This window comes from Ochlerotatus camptorhynchus, unplaced genomic scaffold (genome assembly GCF_037179485.1).
Source record: "Ochlerotatus camptorhynchus isolate MF236.1 unplaced genomic scaffold, CSIRO-AGI_Acam_v1.1 ptg000453l, whole genome shotgun sequence".
NCBI classification, from domain to species: Eukaryota; Metazoa; Arthropoda; class Insecta; order Diptera; family Culicidae; genus Ochlerotatus; species Ochlerotatus camptorhynchus.
In genome coordinates, this window is record NW_027040939.1 from 223,541 (window position 1) to 243,417 (window position 19,877).

Consider the following 19,877-nt stretch of genomic DNA (forward strand, 5'->3'; position numbering starts at 1 on the left):
GCAAATTTTGTCGGAGCTGCAGCGAAAATGCAGAGATGATCAGCGAGTTAGCAACGCCGGCTAGCTGAGCTAAAGAGAAGTGCTTGAGCACAGTCAACCCCCCCCCCCCCTTCGGCGAAATACTCTAGGGGGAATCCGGGGGGCTAGTGGCTTGAAGCAAGTAAGGTTTTAGTGGTTAAGAGTCCAACACTGTGCCAGAACGAGAACACACACGCAACACAGTGACAGGCCGGGTTTTTTAAGCTTTCCTTACTATATAAAAAACACATACACACACTCTTGCATTGGACAGGAGTCCCGCAGATTTAAACGCGGACGAGCTGACAGAAACGTTAGTGAGAGCATGTGACACGACCATGCCGAGGAAATTGGAGCTAAATAACAGACGGCGTCCAGTTTACTGATGGAACGAGGCACTTAGCACTCTACGCGCTAGTTGTCTCAGAGCCAGAAGACGTGTTAAGAGAGCAAGAACGGAAGCAGACAGAGAGCTTCGTTCCTCGAGTGGCCTCGAGTGGCCAGGGCCGCACTTAAACAAGAGATAAAGTAGAGCAAGTCAAACTGTTTTAAGGAGCTGTGTCGAGACGCTAATGCCACCCCTGGGGCGAACCATATCGAGTCGTGATGGCGAAGATCAGAGGTCCAACGATGCCCGCTGAAATGTGCCCAGAGAAGCTAAAAGTCATCGTGGAAGGACTTTTCCCGAAGCACGACCCAACGACCTGACCACCTACACCGTACGGAAAAGGAGAGGGAGATAACGTCGAAGCCCATAACAGATAGGTAACATGGGAATCAGAAACGGAGGCATTTAAATTTCAATTGGTGGTGGCACGTACCGTTGGAGAGAACGCTTTTTACACTAAAAATTTATTTACACTTATACCACTGAAGCGCCCATACTCCGTTGCGCATCCATGTTTCACTCCCGTGTTGAAGTGCCCAACGTAGAGCAACAACTCGCGTGGTCTTTCTTTCTTCGTAAAATGAAAGACAGTGCAATTCCATTTCTACTGTATGGAAAAAGCTCTTTGATGAATCAGTTATCCAGTTATTGGAACTGTGCTCGTCCGCACCTAGCAAACCTCGGATAATAAACTCATCAGAACAACTGCCCCGATTCTTTATTATTCGAAACCTTTTATACATGAATTTGTTACTTAAACTCTACACAATAGTTTTTCTCCAGTATGTACATTTAAAGCGAGACAGATAGTTTTTCTCTTGGAAAGTCGGTGTCTGTCGCGGTAGGAACGGCTATGTAGGATGCTTACTCACCAATGTTTACTTTGACCTTTCGCGAAGCACCTAGTTAAGCCAGCGCGCATCGCTGACGACGCGGTAGCAACTGTTTATAAACAACTGACCCTGGAAGTGTGCGACATTGTCACTGCTGCTGTTAAGTTGTGTATTTTCTACTACCGTATGGGGGTCTATTACTGGTTAATTTCTTACTCAGATTGATATTGGGTTTTGAGGCCTTTGCATCCCCTCTTACTTAACCAGCTTGAGAATAATATCGAAGAGATTCTTCTCAAGGATATGCGCTGGTAACTATTCTATATTTGCTAATTTTTTAACTGGATCTTCTTATTATGGTTCTTACTCCTACTGTGCCTTTCTTAAGACACTACTTTGTACTATTAATTAACTTATTCAGTCGTTCATACTTTAACTAAATTTTGTCATTTGGCTAAATCATCTGTGTTAACAAGTTTTATCATGTTAGCCTCTAATGGACACCTTATGCAACGTTTGTTTGATTCGAAAAAAAACGCGTTTTGCTGATATGAAAATTTGTCTAACTGACTTACGTTAATTATGCGTTTAGTTGAGTTATACCATTCTTGTTGCAATTGATATTTAATGTTAACATTGTATAGAACCATTACGAATAATTCACTATAAGGATTGATGTTAGAATTTTGGGGTTGTTGCATCCCCCCTTACTTACTGAGCTTGAGAATCATTTTGCAAAAAATATTATCAATAAGCTTTAGTTGGTAATCTTCGATTTGAAAATTTCGTGCTTTCTTGTTGCCATATTTCTCCTAACCTTAGGGTGATCCTCAATTGTACCTTTCGTAAAAGCTGCTTCGTTTCTGCTCGTTCATCCATGCGATTGAAAGCTGTTCCTGACTCGTCATTTGGTTGATATCAAATATCAGGTGTGGGTGTATCTGCCATTCCCCGCCATCTATGATTCGTTGTTTGCCGCATTCAGGTTACTCTTCATCGTCTTTTATATCTATGTCTTGTACTGATCGCATCTCGTCATTATGTATGTTTCTGTTGGAAACTTTTTTAGTGCTTATTAGAACTTCAACTTTCTCTATGGTGTAGTATGATTCCACATCTTCAATGATTTTCGTTATAAGATGTAAACTTGTTTTGGATTTTATCCACGACTGTTTTCTATCTGTGTTTATATATGCAGCTAGTCAATTTATTGTTTGTGCCATACCATGCGTTAGTTGTGTACTTGCTTGTGCTTCATTGCCATTTTTGAGTTTGATGTTTAATGATGTCATATCAAACGTTACGTTGTATGTTCTGTAGTTTTATGATGATGTTTGCGAAACCGTTGCTGAAGTAGCTTGTCTTTTTAGATGCTGTGTGATGAGCTTATGCCGAAGATTGCTCATCTATACAGTATAATGTGTTGATCAATTCTGTTATCCTCGATAAACCACTCGATTCCATCTTCCTGTTCCGTATACTTTTCCGATGATCCTACCCAACACCGTCAATCTTCAATCTTCCGCATGATTTGTCTTTCGATTGTCATCTAGCCATTGTGAATGTTACTCTTCCTTCGCTGTTGACTCACTGTATCACCAATAATTTTCTTTTCGATAATCTTTTTTTTCAATTTCACTCTAAAACATTCATTAAACTATAACTTTGGTATATTCAAATTATTTTCTACTCATCTTTTGAATCAACTATAATTATTTTTTTTAACCTGGTTTACATACTTTGATATCATTGACAGATATGATTAATAATATTCTTCATTAGTTGCTTGCTGCTCTTATTTTTTTCAATTTCATATTTTCATCCACACAATAAATAATCAGTATACTATCTATTTTCTGCAAACAAATTCAGAATTAATTACTTTAACTGAACATTTTTATCTGATTGTCGATATTACACTTCTTGTTTTACTCTTAACTTTGTTCCTTTGTGTCATACTTCTTATTCTGATATCTTTCAACATGTTTTGCTAGTATTTTTATTTTATTACCCTACTTTTTCTGTTACTTCGTTTAACTCTTTTTTCTGTAGTTGTAACTCACCAATTAATCAAAGCATCTGAATGGCTACGTCATGAAATTGCAGCAAGTACTCTCTTTCTCCTAATGAAGTTTTAAACGGCACGTATTAATTCGATTCATCTATGCTCGGTTGCAGATTCCTCTGGCAATACGTTTAACTTTTTATTTAGTCAGTTTTGAAAGTGGCCAAATTGCTGCAAGTGCTCGTCTTCCCTAATTGAGTGGAAACGGTGGGTATCTGTAAGTAAACTTAAATTTCAGTTAGACTCATTCATAAATTCTCGTGCATTCTGGATTCCGAATGCCATTGTCCAATTGTTTATCTCCACATCTGTAACGGTCTGTAAAAAATAAAACGGCCTTTAATAAATTGTCAACCATAACATCATTTACGACTCTGGGATCATTTACAGTATATTAATGCTGTGTTTTGACGGTATTTTCCGTTCAAAATTGTTTTGTATTCAATCTCGCTGTGAGATTCTAGTACACAGTTAGTCCAAAGCGCTTTGTAGGTACAATCTTCTTGTCCACTTTGATCTTGTTTGTCACCGTTTTTTTTCATCATTGTCATAAGTATTATTTTTCAACGTGAAAATTTTTTTTAATGAAATTATTGTATAAATCTGTAACTGTTTTTCAGTAATTTAACCCATATGGTGTGCTATAATGTCAATCCTTAGCTCTTCGATCCATTCAAAATCGCACTGCAAAATATTTTGCTCTTTTTTGATGAATACATTTGTTTTATTAGCTGAATCATTCAATTACTGCATGCATTACATATAGGTCGAAATTTTTTGTATCTCTTTGAAATGTTTTCATCACTAATTATATTAGAAAATACTGTCTACTATTATTAACTATATATGATTTTACCTTTGTTTTCATTTTCTTGAAAATTTATCTGAAGCTTCGCTTTTATGTTTCCATCTCCATATATGCATGTTTTGAACATTTTGTTCAATTCCTTATTTTTTTTTTAGCCAGTATGTTTATTTGGAAGGCTCAATCGCGTTAGCTTTACGGAGCCGATAGTTCATTGTTCTTTGTTTGTAACAAAATTCACTTAATTCTATGTCTAGTAGGAGTTGGGCCGAATACTCGCGGCTTACTCGAGGTTAGAGAGGTACATTGTCGAAGGATAGGATCAGAGGAGGAGCTTGGGGGTAAGGTTTCGTTGTCTCATCAGAGCGTTGTCGCCAGTATGAATGGTAGTGCGGTTCTAGTTTCGTCTGGAGTTCGACCGGCTATGGTGGGTGACCAGTGGGCGACGATGAGACTCATCGAGACGGGGGGACAAGACAAACAAAAACTAATAAAGAGAGACAAAAGACAAAGGAATTAAATTCTTATACTAGACATTTGAAGAAATACATAAACCGACTGCATATAGCAGATATCGCGAGTTCCCAACACGTCTCTGATAGGAACATAGGGTTGTCTTCCTTGGGCCTCAAGGGTATTCAAAAGTCGCTCTCTGGCGGCGTAAATATCCGTACATTGCCAAACTGCATGATCGATGTCATCGTAACCGTTTCCACACCGACAGATGTTGCTGTCCACGAGGTTTATTCTATTGAGATGAGCATCTAGCGAGTAGTGGTTGGACATAAGTCTACTCATCACGCGAATGAAGTCACGACTTAAGTCCAAGCCTTTAAACCACGCTCTCGAAGAAACATTAGGAATAATTGAATGTAACCACCGTCCAAGATTTCCATTGTCCCAATCGGTTTGCCAACTCGAAAGGGTACTCTGACGCACTAAATGGTAAAATTCATCGTGTGAAATTTGCCTGTCATAAAATTCGCCTTCCTGCGCGCCCACCTTTGCGAGAGAGTCCGCCTTCTCATTGCCTGGGATTGAGCAATGTGAGGGGACCCATACAAAGGTAATCATATATGATCATTCGACCAGTACACTCATCTGCTCCCTTACCTTTGAAAGGAAATAAGATGAGTGCCTACCTTGTTTCATCGACCGAATAGCCTCAATCGAACTGAGACTATCCGAGAAGATGAAGTAATGGTCTGTGGGCATATTGGAAATCATCCCCAATGCGAAGTTGATTGCTGCCAGCTCAGCAACAAAAACGGAACAAGGTTCCTGGAGTTTGCGGAAGGCGCTAGAGTTTTCATTGAAGACACCGAAGCCAGTGGATCCATTGAGACGTGACCCGTCTGTAAAATATCTTTTCACGCAATTGACGTGTTGGTACTTTTCAGTAAAAATACGCGGGATAATAATAGGTCGAAGTTGATCGGGAATCCCATGAGTTGCTTGTTTCATGGACAGATCATATTCAATTGAGGAACTGCGATTGGTGAAGTGAGCACGGTCTGGAGTATAACAAGGAAGACACATATCCGAGGATATGTAGTGGTGGTAGATTCTCATAAATCGAGGTTGTGTGTTCAGCTCAAAAATTTCTTCAAAATTTGCAATTATAAGTGTGTTCGTCACTCCGCATTTGATTAGTTTTCTGAGAGAGAGCTCCCAGAAACGGTTCTGAAAGGGTGTTACTCCTGCCAGAACCTCGAGACTCATGTTATGCGTTGAGTGCATACAGCCAAGAGCAATACGCAGACAACGATATTCAATTCGTTCCAATTTTATTAGGTGACATTTTCTTGCCGAGAGAAAGCAGAAAGAGCCGTACTCTAGAACAGAGAGAATAGTTGTTTTATAAAGCGTTATGAGGTCTCCCGGATGAGAACCCCACCATGTGCCGCAAATTGAACGGAGAAAGTTGATCCTCTGCTGACATTTTTGCTTCAAATACGTAATATGGGCATTCCAAGTGCACTTTGAATCAAACCAGACCCCAAGGTACTTGAAAGACAATGATTGGGTAATGTTTCTGCCCAAAAGATTAAGCTGCATTTGGGCTGGGTACCGCTTTCGAGTAAACACTACCAGTTCAGTTTTCTGCGGCGAGAAATCGATCCCTAGATTCCTAGCCCAAGACGACAAGTTATCTAAGGAACTTTGCAATGGTCCTTGCAAGTCCACGGCATGTGGACCTCTTACGGAAACCACACCGTCATCTGCAAGTTGTCTAAGCGTGCATTGTTCTGCCAAACAGTTGTCGATATCTTTGACATAAAAGTTGTAAAGAAGAGGGCTGAGACATGAGCCTTGGGGCAGGCCCATGTAGCTAATTCTGGAAGTTGTCAGTTGTCCAAGGGAAAAGTTCATTTGCTTTTCTGACAACAAATTGTACAAGAAATTATTTAAAATTCCAGAAAGTCCACATCTGTGCAGATTGTCTGACAGAATGTCAATGGAAACTGAATCAAAAGCCCCCTTAATGTCCAAGAATACTGAAGCCAATTGCTCCTTGTGTGCAAAGGCCAGTTGAATATCTGTGGAAAGCAGCGCTAGACAATCGTTTGTTCCTTTGCTCTTGCGGAACCCAAACTGTGTATTTGATAGCAAGTTATTTGTTTCGACCCACTGATCGAGTCTCCGAAGGACCATTTTCTCCAACAATTTCCTAATGCAAGAAAGCATGGCAATCGGACGGTATGAGTTATGGTCAGACGCTGGTTTGCCAGGTTTTCGAATGGCTATTACTTTGACCTGTCTCCATTCAGGCGGTACAATGTTATTTTCTAGTAAGGAATTGAATAAGTCTAGCAAGCGTCTTTTAGCGATGTCTGGGAGATGTTTCAGAAGATTGAATTTAATCATATTGCTTCCCGGTGAGGAGTTGTTTGATGAAAGAAGAGCCATAGAGAATTCCAGCATTGTGAATGGTCTATCCAGAGAGCTGCCGCTCGGAGACGCTTCTCGAAGAATGTGTTGTGTTGGAACTGAGTCCGGACAGACCTTTTTAGCGAAATCGAATATCCATCGGTTGGAGTATTCTTCACTCTCATTAGAAGATGAGCGGTTACGCATGTTGCGAGCCACCCTCCACAAGGTGTTCATTGAGGTTTCTCGTGAGAGTCCCTCGACGAAATTGCGCCAATAACCGCGTTTTTTTGCTTTGATTATTTGTTTCAGCTTTGTTTCAAGCTTTGAATATTCCTCGAAGTATGTGGAGGTTTTGTGTCTACGAAAAGCTTTGAAAGCATCAGATTTTTCTAAATACAATTTTGTGCATTCTTCGTCCCATCCAGGTGTGGCTGGTCTCCTTTTGAAGGGCGCACTTGGAACTTTTCTTTTTTGTGCTTCCAGTGAGCTTTTGTATAACAAATCGGCGAGGAATCGATATTCTTCCAATGGTGGAAGCGTATCTATTGATTCGGCACCGATTGTCACCGCCGTTGCATATTTCTGCCAATCTATGTTCCTTGTAAGATCAAATGGAACACGAGATGGTTCTGCAGAGTGAGGGGCACACTTAATTGAAATGATGATTGGCAAATGATCGCTACCATAGGGATCATTGATAACCTTACACATACAATCCAATGATAGCGATCTTGAACACAAAGATAGGTCGAGTCGGCTTTCTCGAGCCGGAGGTTTTGCTATACGTGTCGCTTCACCAGTGTTCAAAATAGTCAAGTTGAAATCGTCGCATGAATCGTAAAAAATAGCCGCTCTATTGTCATCGTATAGATTGCCCCACCCAGTACCATGGGAATTCATATCACCTAGAATTAATACTGGGGATGGAAGAATCGAAACTAGATTCCAGAGTTGACTACGGCTAATGGAGGTTCTTGGTGGAACATAAACTGAAGCTATGCAAAGGTCTTTGTTCTTCACATTTATTTGGCAAGCGACGATTTCGACGCCTGATAGAGCAGGAAGGGAAATTTTGTAGAAAGGGTAGCACTTTTTGATCCCTAAAAGTACTCCTCCATAAGAATCGTCTCTATCCAGGCGTATAATGTTAAAATCGTGGAAGTTGAGTTCTTTATCGGAAGAAAGCCATGTTTCACAGAGAGCAAATATATCACAATCAGAATTGTGAAGTAAAAATTTGAACGAGTCTAGTTTAGGCACTAGACTACGGCAGTTCCACTGTAGCCCAGTGATCATATCTTCAACCTCGTTCGACGAATTATCCATCGAAAGATATGATTGATGCAAGGAGGGGCCATGAAACAGTCAATTGCTTAAGATATGATTCTAATGTTGGAAGCAAGGCAGAAACTAAGCTTCTAAGAGGGTCTTGTATGTTGAACATATTTAATATGAATTCCACAATGTCCGAAAAAGCTAGCAAACCTCGTTCGGACTTGGATTTCTTTTGAGAAGTTTGAGGAGCAGCTTTATTATTTTTATTATCTTTTTTGGGCAATGGTGGAAAATTCCTGCTGCATCCAGGGATTGGTTCAGCAGGAGCCTTCGGTTTCGTTTTTTCATCCCCATTACCCTGGGAATTTGCCAATCTTCTGAAGGTGACTTTAGTTTTCTTACGGCGCACTTTCGGGGAGGGGCATTTTCTATTTGTGGATCCGTCCATTTTTGAAGGTGCGTGTACCACCGTAGAATCACCTTCATCGGATGAGTCAGAGTTCGATTCTTCAGCTGACAAAATCGAAAATTGGTTTGCCTCTTAGACGGCTGATGCAGCCTTCACCATTTGAGCATATGTCTTCTTGGAGCGTCCAGAGATTGAACGCTGCACTTTATCGGAGTGCTGCTTGTACATCGGGCACTCCTGCAAAGGGTGAGGATTCTCGCCACAGTAAGCGCATTTTACTGATTCTTTGTGGCAAGAATCCTCTTTGTGGTTTTCACCACATTTGCCACAACGAGTTTTGTTGCTGCAATGGCTGGCCGAGTGTCCCAGCCTTTTGCAGTTGGTACAATTATATACCCTCTGTACAAACAACCGCACCGGAAAAAAGCACCATCAACTTTGACAAAGTTTGGGAGAACTGAACCAGCGAAAGTCACCCGAAACGAGTTTGAATGCTGATAAACTTTCTTGCCATCTTGTAAAGACACTGAATGCAGTTGCCTAACATCCAGTATCTTTACAAGCTCGCTTGTGACTTTTCTGTTTTTAAAACAACCCGAGGCACGTTTCAAGTCCTCGACAGACAGACTCGCGTCGGATACCACGCCTTCTATCTCCACATCTCGAGAAGGGATGTAGATGTTGTACTCAACACTAAACAACTCGTGATCAGCAATTTTATTTGCTACATCATAATTCGGTGCTTCTACACGCAGTTTGTTGAATGGACTTGCAAAATGTATTGTACTATACTTGTGCCGGTTGTGTAAACAACCTATCAGCCGGTGCAGCTAGGTATTCCGTTTGCTGCTGCTACTATTGCTGCTATTGACGGAGATGGTGCGATGATGATGGTGATGATTTTATGATGATCAATCACTGGGTTAAAGATGGACAGTCTATACGTAAGACTCAGCTTACGATAGCTGCTTCCGAAAACCGTGCGCGATTCACCTGAACACTTTTTTTTTAACACGAGAGCGATGGAAACGCGGTAAAAAAACGAGTGTCGTATGAAGAGACCAGGACGCTGTTAACTGGCTCAGCGCTCGATACGGAATGTCAATTCCTTATTAATCCCAATTGAAATTTAATATATACTTTTTCTTTACAATTTTCAATTGTCTCTTATCATTCTGGTTATTCCATAAATTCATTTTCAAATAACAATACTTAATTTTATATCTACATACCCCGGGGTCATTATCATTTAGTCAATAATATCCATTCGATTTTTATTCTTATTATTTATTTATATTACTATTCAATTTAATCATCACCATATACATCATTCGTTCCGGGAACGTCTTCCCTTGTCTAACGCACTCTCTCACAAACATTCCATGTATCCCTCTTATACATTAGCTACAGTTTATCACTTCTTTTTTTTCACTTCACTAATAGTTTTATTATTTGCTCGCAGTATTCTTTCCATTTTCATAGTCATCTCCTGGAGGAACATCCAAATTTTAATTGTTATTTTAATATGTGTGTCTCTCTATTCTTAATTATAATATAAATATTATGTACATAATAATCGATAAATAAATACTTATTTTGATTATAGGAATCTTTATCTGTACTGACGAATTTGTTCCGCGTACTTGATGATTAATCATTGTATCGCTTTATACGATTGACGTGGATTTTTTCTAATGTCTTCCCATTCTGTATTACCATGGTTTGTTCACTAGGAATTTCCATTACTGTGTATGGGCCACGCCACATACCCTGTAATTTCTGTCCTACCCCCATAGGGTTTGATTGCACTAAAACTAAATCTCCCCACATTGGTTGCCATTGATTTGAATTTTTGTCATATTGAACCTTCCGCTTTTCTTTTGATATTTTCAAGTTTTCTCTTGCGTTATAATGAATGTTGCTCAAAATACTCTTCATTTCACCAACGTAATCATGGTAGTCCATTGTGGAATTACATTTTTTGTATATGGATGTAGGAATTTTCGCCTTTTGTCCATACAATAATTCAAATGGGGTGTAGTTTGTTGAAGAGTTAATTGTTGTATTGTATTCAAAGTTGAAGTATGGTATCAATTGGTCCCATGTTCTTTGATTCCCTCCAATAAATTGTCGTAAATAGGTTTTCAACTCTCTGTTTGAACGTTCCACTAAATTAGCCTGTGGTATGCACTTGTGTTGATTTTTTTAATTTTCAAAATTTTACATATGTTTGTCATGAGGTTACTCATGAAGTTCGCACCTTGATCGGTCACTATTTCTTTTGGACACCCGAATTTACAGATCACATTTTCGACAAAAGTTCTTGCTACTGTTTGTGCTTCCTGATTTTCCATACATGCGACAATTAAATATCTGGTTAAGTCATCTTGAACGACTAATCCGTATTTATTACCCCATTCCGATTCGGATAAAACAACGATATCCATAAATAATTTTTCAAACGGCTCTGTAGCTGTTGTAGTAATTTTCATTGGAATTTTGTTGGACTTGCAAATTTTGTTTTTCTGACACGAATCGCATTTTCTTACATAATCTTCAATGTCTCGTCTCATATTTTTCCATGTAAAAAGAGACCCAACTCTCTTTCGCATACGTTTTGCTCCTACATGTCCACCTAGGGGTGCGTCATGAAATTCTCGTAAAATTGTTTCAATTTCTTCACCCTCTATTTGAATACGTTCAGAGTCTGCATTGTACAAAGAAATTTTCTTATCAAATTTCAATGATATGAATTGTATCATTTGTAATACTTCAAACTGTTTTATTTTGCGAAATGATAATATATGGACATGTTTTGCTTGCTTTAGATAGTCAGGACCTTCCATAAAGCTCCTATTGAGTTTCTTTAGGAAACTTTTACCATTGAGCAAAGAGTTATTTTTCCCCTCGATAATCAATCCTGCAATCTTTTCGTATGGTATATTTATAATTCCATTTTTATCATAATCCTTCAACCCATGTGGTAAATTACACGGAGTTGAAATTTCCTTGTATGCTGATCTACTATTTAATATAACTAATGTAGCATCTGCTGAGTCATTAGTTAATTGCCCTGAAATCATAAGTTCATCTGTGTTTACTAATGATTGTTCTACGCTTGCTTTGAAATCATTGTATAAATTGTGGTTATCATCTTTCTTTGTGGTGTTTTCATTGTCACTTATATCCATGTTTACTAATTCATTAAAAACTGAGTCCCTTTGAGGTTGGTCAGTTCTCAAATATTGGTCAGTGGAATCGCTTGATCGCTTGTTGTTTATTTTTGTTTGGGTTGTCTGCCTCTGCATTCTTTGCTGCTGTCGCGTAACGACTGCAACTACCTGCTCTTGTTCTACCGACGTATGTTGTTGATTCTTAATGTCTACGCTACCTTTTTTAACCTTACAACGTTGTAACCTTGATTGCCCCTGATAATAACTTGTTGGTTGAATCTGGTTGATGTTTTTTTTTCCTTCGTACATGGTAGCCTTGACAAATAGTCTGCTACTATGTTCTCTTTCCCTTGTTTGTAGCGTATATCACATTTAAGACCTTGCAGCTTAAGTCGCAGTCTTGTTAATGTGGGCGACGTTTCCTTTAACCGCCAAATTGAAATTAGAGGCCTGTGATCTGTGTAAACAATGAATTTTTGATCAAATATAAAATGTCTAAAATAGTCAACCGCCCAAACGATCGCTAATAATTCTTTCTCGATTGTGTGGTATCTACTTTCTGCACCTATTAATGCTCTGCTCACAAAGGCGATCGGTCTATCGACAGTTTTCTCATTAGATAACACCGCTCCTATCGCGTAATTGCTAGCATCTGTGGTGATGACAAATGTATCCTCATAATTAGGCCTTACTAACAAAGGTTCAGATGTGAGGCATGTTTTAAGCATTTCGAAAGCTTCCTCACATTCACGTGTCCATACAAATTTTACATTCTTCTTCAATAAATCGTTCAAATGTTTCCTGTACTTTGCAATATTTGGAATGAATTTTCCATAAAAATTAATTGTACCTAAAAATGATCGAACATCTTTCACTGTAGATGGACTTTTCATCAATTGTATACTTTCTACATTTTCTTTGGTTGGTTTGATACCATATTGATTTATTATATGACCAAGATATTTGATTTCTGTTTTCAAAATTTTGCATTTTACAGGTACCAATTTTAAATTATGTCTACGTAATCCTTGTAACACTTTATATAAGTTTTCATTATGTTCTTCGATTGTTCTTCCTGAAATGATGACATCATCCAGATAAACAACGGCTCGAACATCTCCGATTTCGTATAGTACCGTATTAATTAATTTTTGAAAAGTTGATGGGCTATTCCTTAATCCCATAGGCATTCTTGTAAATTCAAAGTGTTTTTGGGGTTGAGAAGGCTGTTTTAGCGGCATCTTTTGGATCGATTGGGATTTGATAAAATCCTGATTTTAAATCCAATGTTGAAAAATATACACTATCTCCAAGATTATCCATGATTTCATTGATGAGTGGAATTGGATATACAAAAGGCTTAGTTATCAAATTTAAAGCCCTAAAGTCCACTACAATTCGATATTTCTTATTTCCAGCTGCATCCAAGTCCCTTTTTGGTATACATAAGACTGGTGCATTCCATGGGCTTTTACTTGGTCTGATGATACCTTGCCTATACATTTCTTCGATTTCTTCATTAATTTGCTTTTTTGTTGCTTCTGGGAATCTGTATTGCCGTTTGTTAATGGGTACGTTCGTTGAAGTTTCTATTTCGTGCACTGCCGCATCTGTGTGGGTCAGTTTATCACCCTCAAGAAAAAACACATCACTAAAATTACTTAAAATTGATTCAATTGATTCTAAAGCGCTTCGTGATAAATGATCAAGTTTGATCTGTTCGAAGATTTTATTATATCGTTCGTGTCCTTGAAGCATTTTAATATTTTTGTATTTGGCAATATCGTAGTCTATGTCAGCATTTAAGTCCAACATTTCTCTGTCGTCATATTCACTTCCTTCTTCATTAGATTCTTCATGATAAAAATCATTTTCCAACGGGTCATCTATTTCCATTCCATTGAATGTATGGACTTGTGTAAAATCTTTACACTCGTCTTCTTTATAGTTTTTCTTGCAAGTGTCAAGCTCAAAAATAGCATATTCAAAATTTCTTCCAATTTGTGCTACATGTTTTTGAAGGAACTCTCCTCCGAGTATACATGGTACTAATAAATGTGTGATAAAATGAAATTTTGCTGCGAAAACTATGTTTCCTATGATTAAACCTATATTAACTGATCCCATTGTTTTTGTATTTCCTCCAATTCCTGCTATTGTTATAGTATCATTTGTATTTACTTGGTCTATTCTTAGCAATTTGACTGCTTCATATCTGAGCAGATTTACTGATGAACCTGTATCGAGTAAACATCTCAGCCTATATGCGGGGTTATTAGATGTAGGTATCTCGACAAAAAATAAGTTATCTCTAGAATAGATTTTTTTAAGTGCTATTTTATTTGATATTATATTATAAAGGGGTGATTCGCTGTTATTATATTGCTTATTTTTATTTTGTTTCCCCATTATTGCATGAAAATTAAATTCTATTTCATGACTATTTTTACTTGAGAGCTCCTTATTTCTCTCAATTATATTTTCATCCGCTGTAATTCCTACCATGTCCTTTTTAAAAACGTATGGTTCAATTTCCACATATCGTTTAATGTCTTTCACACTACTTTCTCTATGTATATAATCAATATATTCTTTATTTATAGGATGAGAGAAGCTTTTGAAGATTGCAAATCTGAAGCTCCCACCTATACTTGCGATATGATCTCTTGCGAATGCTGTGCCTATTGTGGCTGGTACAGCTAAATTATGAACAAAGTTAAATTTTATTGGTATGTTACTTCTGCCTATTTTTAAATTGACCCAAATGTCTCCAAATGATTCTTCTTCTTCTCCGTCTATCTCAGTATATGCCACACTAAGTGGGTTTATCAGTTTTGCTCCCACTTTCAATGCTATACTTTTGTGCATAAAATTTTCGGTTTTACTTGTGTTAAAATAGTATCTGCAAAAGAACTCCGGGTTTTCTGCTGTTGACATATACCAGTAGAAATCTCCGTTATTTCCACCGAACATTGGATATTTATGGTTTGTTGTAATGATTGGGTCAAATTTTATCCCAGCGTGAAAACATTGGGAATCTGTAACATGTGTCTTTCCATGATTCCGGAATTTTAGTTTTTTATGTCTTGTGTTGAAATTATCTCTGATACTGAAATTCTCTCTGCGGTTTTCGTCATTGTATCTATTGCTGTATTCACCTTGGTAATTTATGTTGTAGTTTCCGTTATCATTCCTGTTGTAATTGTCTGACCTATTCGGTGAATTATTGTTATTCATATTTCTCCTAAAATTATTATTTTCTTGGTATTCGTAACTCGTGCCCCTGTAACCATTTTGATTTCCATTGAACGGCCTTTGATTAGACCTAACGAAATTATTCGGAAAATTTCCATAAGGTCCAAATTTTCTATCAAACGAATTGTTTTGTTGATGTTTTCGTTGATGATACCGGTTAAAATATTTTGGTTGATTAACATGATTATTTCGGTTCCTTTGTGATTTTGATTTTTCAGCGATGTGAATACACTGAAGTCTCTTTTCGATATCCTCAATTTGTTTTTCGTAGATACACTCTTCCTGTAAACATTTGACTAGTTCATTGAAGGTGTTATTTTTCTGTGATTTTGCCATATTTTTCAAGTTCCTATTTTTCAAACCTCCCAAAAAATGTATCCTCAAATTCCGTAGTGCATATGACTCTCTGCCTTTGGCATTATTTTCTTCATATTCATCCACGTGTTCTTTTAATGTTAATGCCCTATCTTTGTAATCTTGAAAGGATTCGTTTGGTCCTTGCTCCAAAGTTTCGATTTTCTGAAAAATTTCTTCCAGTTTAATATTTGTCCCAAATTCTCTTTCGAGATTGGTTCTCACTTCGGGCCATGTTTCTGCATAAATGCGTTTGAAATACCCTGATGCCGGAGCTTTCAATTTCATCAAAATTACCTGAATTAAAGGTTCATGCGATTTTTCAACTGGCAATTTCTTAGCGAAGAAATCACACTGGTATAGAAACGATGGTAATTCTGAGGCTGCGCCTCTGAACTCTGGAATGCATTGAATAGCTCCAGCATTTTTTAGCATGGTTGGAGGCGAACCAGCCCAAGGCTGAAAGCCTCCTTAATAAAGTTAAATAATAATAATAATAATATTTTTTAGCATGAAAGCTAGCGATCTGCTTTGTATGATTAAAATCCTGCTTAATATGTTAAACATTGCTATCACTACGAGATTATATGTGCTCAATTGGAAAAAAATAATAACTTTTTGGTCATAAAAACAAAACTTTATTTTTCTCGGATCGGTTGGACATAATGAAAATTTGCTATTGATATGTCGAAGGAATGGTAGGGAAACTCTCTTTACTCCAATGGCATTTCTCATGGCCGTGTGCGTGTGTGTTAAAAAGCAAAACATCTTCCTTCTTTCATTTTTTATGCGTAAAAACCGTCGTCCAGAAAAAAGCGAAATGATAATGCATTTCGTCGTAGAAAAAAATCGTTCCATTCACGACGGATGACCCCATTGTTTACGATTTATGAGAGGGAAAGCGAATACGAGCTTATCTGTCATGTAGCATATAGTCGATGTGCGGTATAAGAGGTGAGGAGAAAGGAAACTAGTGGACTCTTTCGTTCTCGCGTCTTCTTATGAAGCAACAGGCGTGACGTCACGTCTGCTGTTGCATAAGAACACCGTCAGAATGAAAGAGGCCACTAGTTTCCTTTCTCCTCACCTCTTATACCGCACATCGGCATATAGTAACTTGCCGTCTCTTTTGTTCTTTCAGTCCTCCTGGTAGCAGTTAGTATCACAGAAAAACAAAACTACCCACCGCTTGGGTTTTTTAAACTCAAATTTGAGTTATTTGACCTCTGCCCGTTTCATTTCCTCTCGCTATTGTTGTCAAAAATAGAACGAAAGATTCGACTCAACCGTCTAGTTCCGTACGAGAAGCCAAAATTGAGTAATATGCGATATACCCAAATTTGAGTTAATTGAACTTAATTTTGGGTAGAAAAAAATTGAAAATAACTTAGCGATGGGTAATTTTTTTTGCCGTGCTTAAATGCAAACTACTTTGAGCCGGTTTACCCAAATTTGGCTTATCCTACGGAACATGGGAGATGAGTGAAAAGAACTTAATTTTGGGTTGTTTTGAATTTCTGTGTATGGGACACCACACTCGACATAGGAATTGGCGTTGACAAGAGCTCTGTAACTCTTTACTCCTACACTGAAAAAAGTTTTCACTTAGTTTCTATTAGGAACGCACATAGTATTTTTCCAAAAACAAAAACAATGATTTTTACCTGAATATCACATAGCATTAGAAATTCTATATGAGAAATCACATAGATTCCATTGGACATTGGTGCAATTTCCAATTATGGGATCACATGAAAGTTATGTGAAATTCACATGGATATTTTTCACTGGTTATGTGATTTATTTTTTGAGTGTATTATGAAAAGCAAATCAGTGGCGCCTTGTTGCCAGTTTTCCCAGACTTTTCGATTCGTTGCGTGTGCACGGCGGATGAGAACGACCCAAATTTGAGTTTAGTTCACTCATAATCGCCAAAAGTGCAGGAACTCAGCGATGAGTAAATTTGTCTCATTGTTTCCTGTGGAAAACCTAAAAAATCTGCCGAAAAATGAGGAAATTGACGAAAATTTTATTCAGTCTCGGAGTAGTACCAATAGACTGAGTGAATCCAATGAATTTTCTCAAATTCTGGAATTTTTCCCTGGAAAATCCTGGAAAAACCTGGGAAAACATGAGACAAATTTTAGTCATCGCTGAGTTCCTGCACTTTTGGCGATTATGAGTGAACCAAACTCAAATTTAGGTTGTTCTCATTCGCCGTGTGTGATAATAACTTTTGCATTCCTACTGGTATAGTTGACAACAAGAATCGTACAGTACTATCCTAATATTTTGATCATGTGAATAAAATGAAAATTTTGCCGTTTTATTAAAATACGGTGAATTAATTTTTACTAAAGATTGCTAATATTGAAAAGCCAAACGCAACGGATTATAATTATGTTATGCATGCACAGCTTATTTGACACATGATCTTTATTAGCATATTTGTATAGCTTTAGCTTATTAGTGGATTTATGAATTCAAGGAATAAACATCAGTAGAAATTCATCAAAAAGTATTTGAAATTATATATTGCACACAAGAGGGTATCACTGCAGTCAGATTTTAGTTTTGTTTTTAATAGTTAATATTTTGGGCTATTTAACATGACGTAAATTACAAATAATACACGCAGTCGTGACCCGCAAACTATTAAACTTCCAACAGTCTCGCTGGTGCACTTGATGAACGTGCAAAAAAGAAGATAGTACCGTAAGTTGGGGGGTACCCCGTAACGTGGGTAGATCACCTTTTCGTGGTACGTTACGGGATGTAAGATCTACCACCGATTCCTAGTCTTGACTACTTCAAACTAGGGGAACAGGATTTTTCAGTAATCAAAGGAACACATCTTAGTCCTTGTTACTTTTTATGCCTTGTTGATAGTGATAAGTCCTCGGGTTGTCTGGACCGAGGATGATCTTGAAACAAGGAAAAAATGAGTTACCTATGTATGTGATTCCTAATCTTCTATTCGTTGTTCCCTAGTTTGAAGTGGTTAAGGCTAGTGTTCTGATGCATGGTCACTATCGGTGTCATTCTTTAATTTTGTAGATAAGGAATCCAATTTTGACAGACAAAGGGTCGCGCCTTTGGAGGGCGTTCCAACACTCCTAAGGGTATAAATAGAGGAACCTTTCAATTAGAATATATTCCTTGCGATGAAGGCAAGAATGACAACTGTATCAAAACCGAATACTTCATCATTTCTCTATAGTGATGGAGTTATACAACATGCACTAAACTAAGGACACGGGATATACTTCAGATCAAATTACTGGTCGCAGTAGTTTCATGTCCCGAACAGAGGAGAAAAAAAAAGTTAAGGGTCAAAAACACACAATTTTCAGTTCCGTTCCTTATCAAATTCACATTTTAGCGAGGAAATTAGTTTTAACCATGCGAATATATCCATCAATAATATTTTTACGACTGTCGAAGAGATGGTTGAGAATCTCATTTAACTAAAAATCTATAAAAACTGGACCATTGAAATTCCTTATGATGGGTGACTTTGGCCAACAAAATACATTTGATCATAAATCCCAACATAAGTAAATACAATGTAACTATTAGGAGCACATTTGGAAATGATCATAATGTCAATCGTATACATGAATAAAGATCACGTTTAATCCATGTCTATTCACATAAGTGTGACAATTTCAAACAACCCTTTTTTAAGGTATTTGTATGGCACTTAAGTTTTGAACACTATTTAAACAAAACAACATGATAATGTTATATACGCTTTACCCCAGGAGTTCAAGCAACATGATTTAGCCATCCATATTCCCAAAGCATCTGTGGTGTAGGGTTACTTAAGCCTCTCATCTCGGTTGTTCGGGGTTCAATCCCAATGTTCTCGGTTACTTTTGGTTTGATTAAAGTTAGTAATGCATCCGGTTTTGTCACATATCTAGTTTCTTTTATATCACTGGAACCAAATGAAGGTTTTGGATTGTTTTATAGCGGCACCGGTGGTGTAGTGGCAATCGTGATTGCCTCTCACCTCAAAAAACCTGGGTTCAATCCCAGTCGACGCCGCCGGATTTTTTGAGGCATAAAATCCCTGATCTTGCCTTCCTTCGGAAAGGAAAAAAGTGTTTTATAATGAAGTGAAATTATCTCAGAAATTTTTTAACCCTAGTTGTCATCTAATTGACCCTATCTTGAATTTCAGATTTTTTCATACATTATATTATTTATTTCGTTACAATGTTAGAGCACAAAACTGGAGCATTAGTTTTAAAACTGGCACACTTACCCTATTTGAAGATGTCTTATCTTTCACTGGTGAAAACTTCAGGATGGATTCTCTTACCTTTTTTGTGTTAAGATAAAAAATCTAACTAATTCCCTCCCCTTGGCTAGTTTTTGCACCTTGATGCTGGTGGGCGGGCTTAATTTCATGCTTTTTAGTGG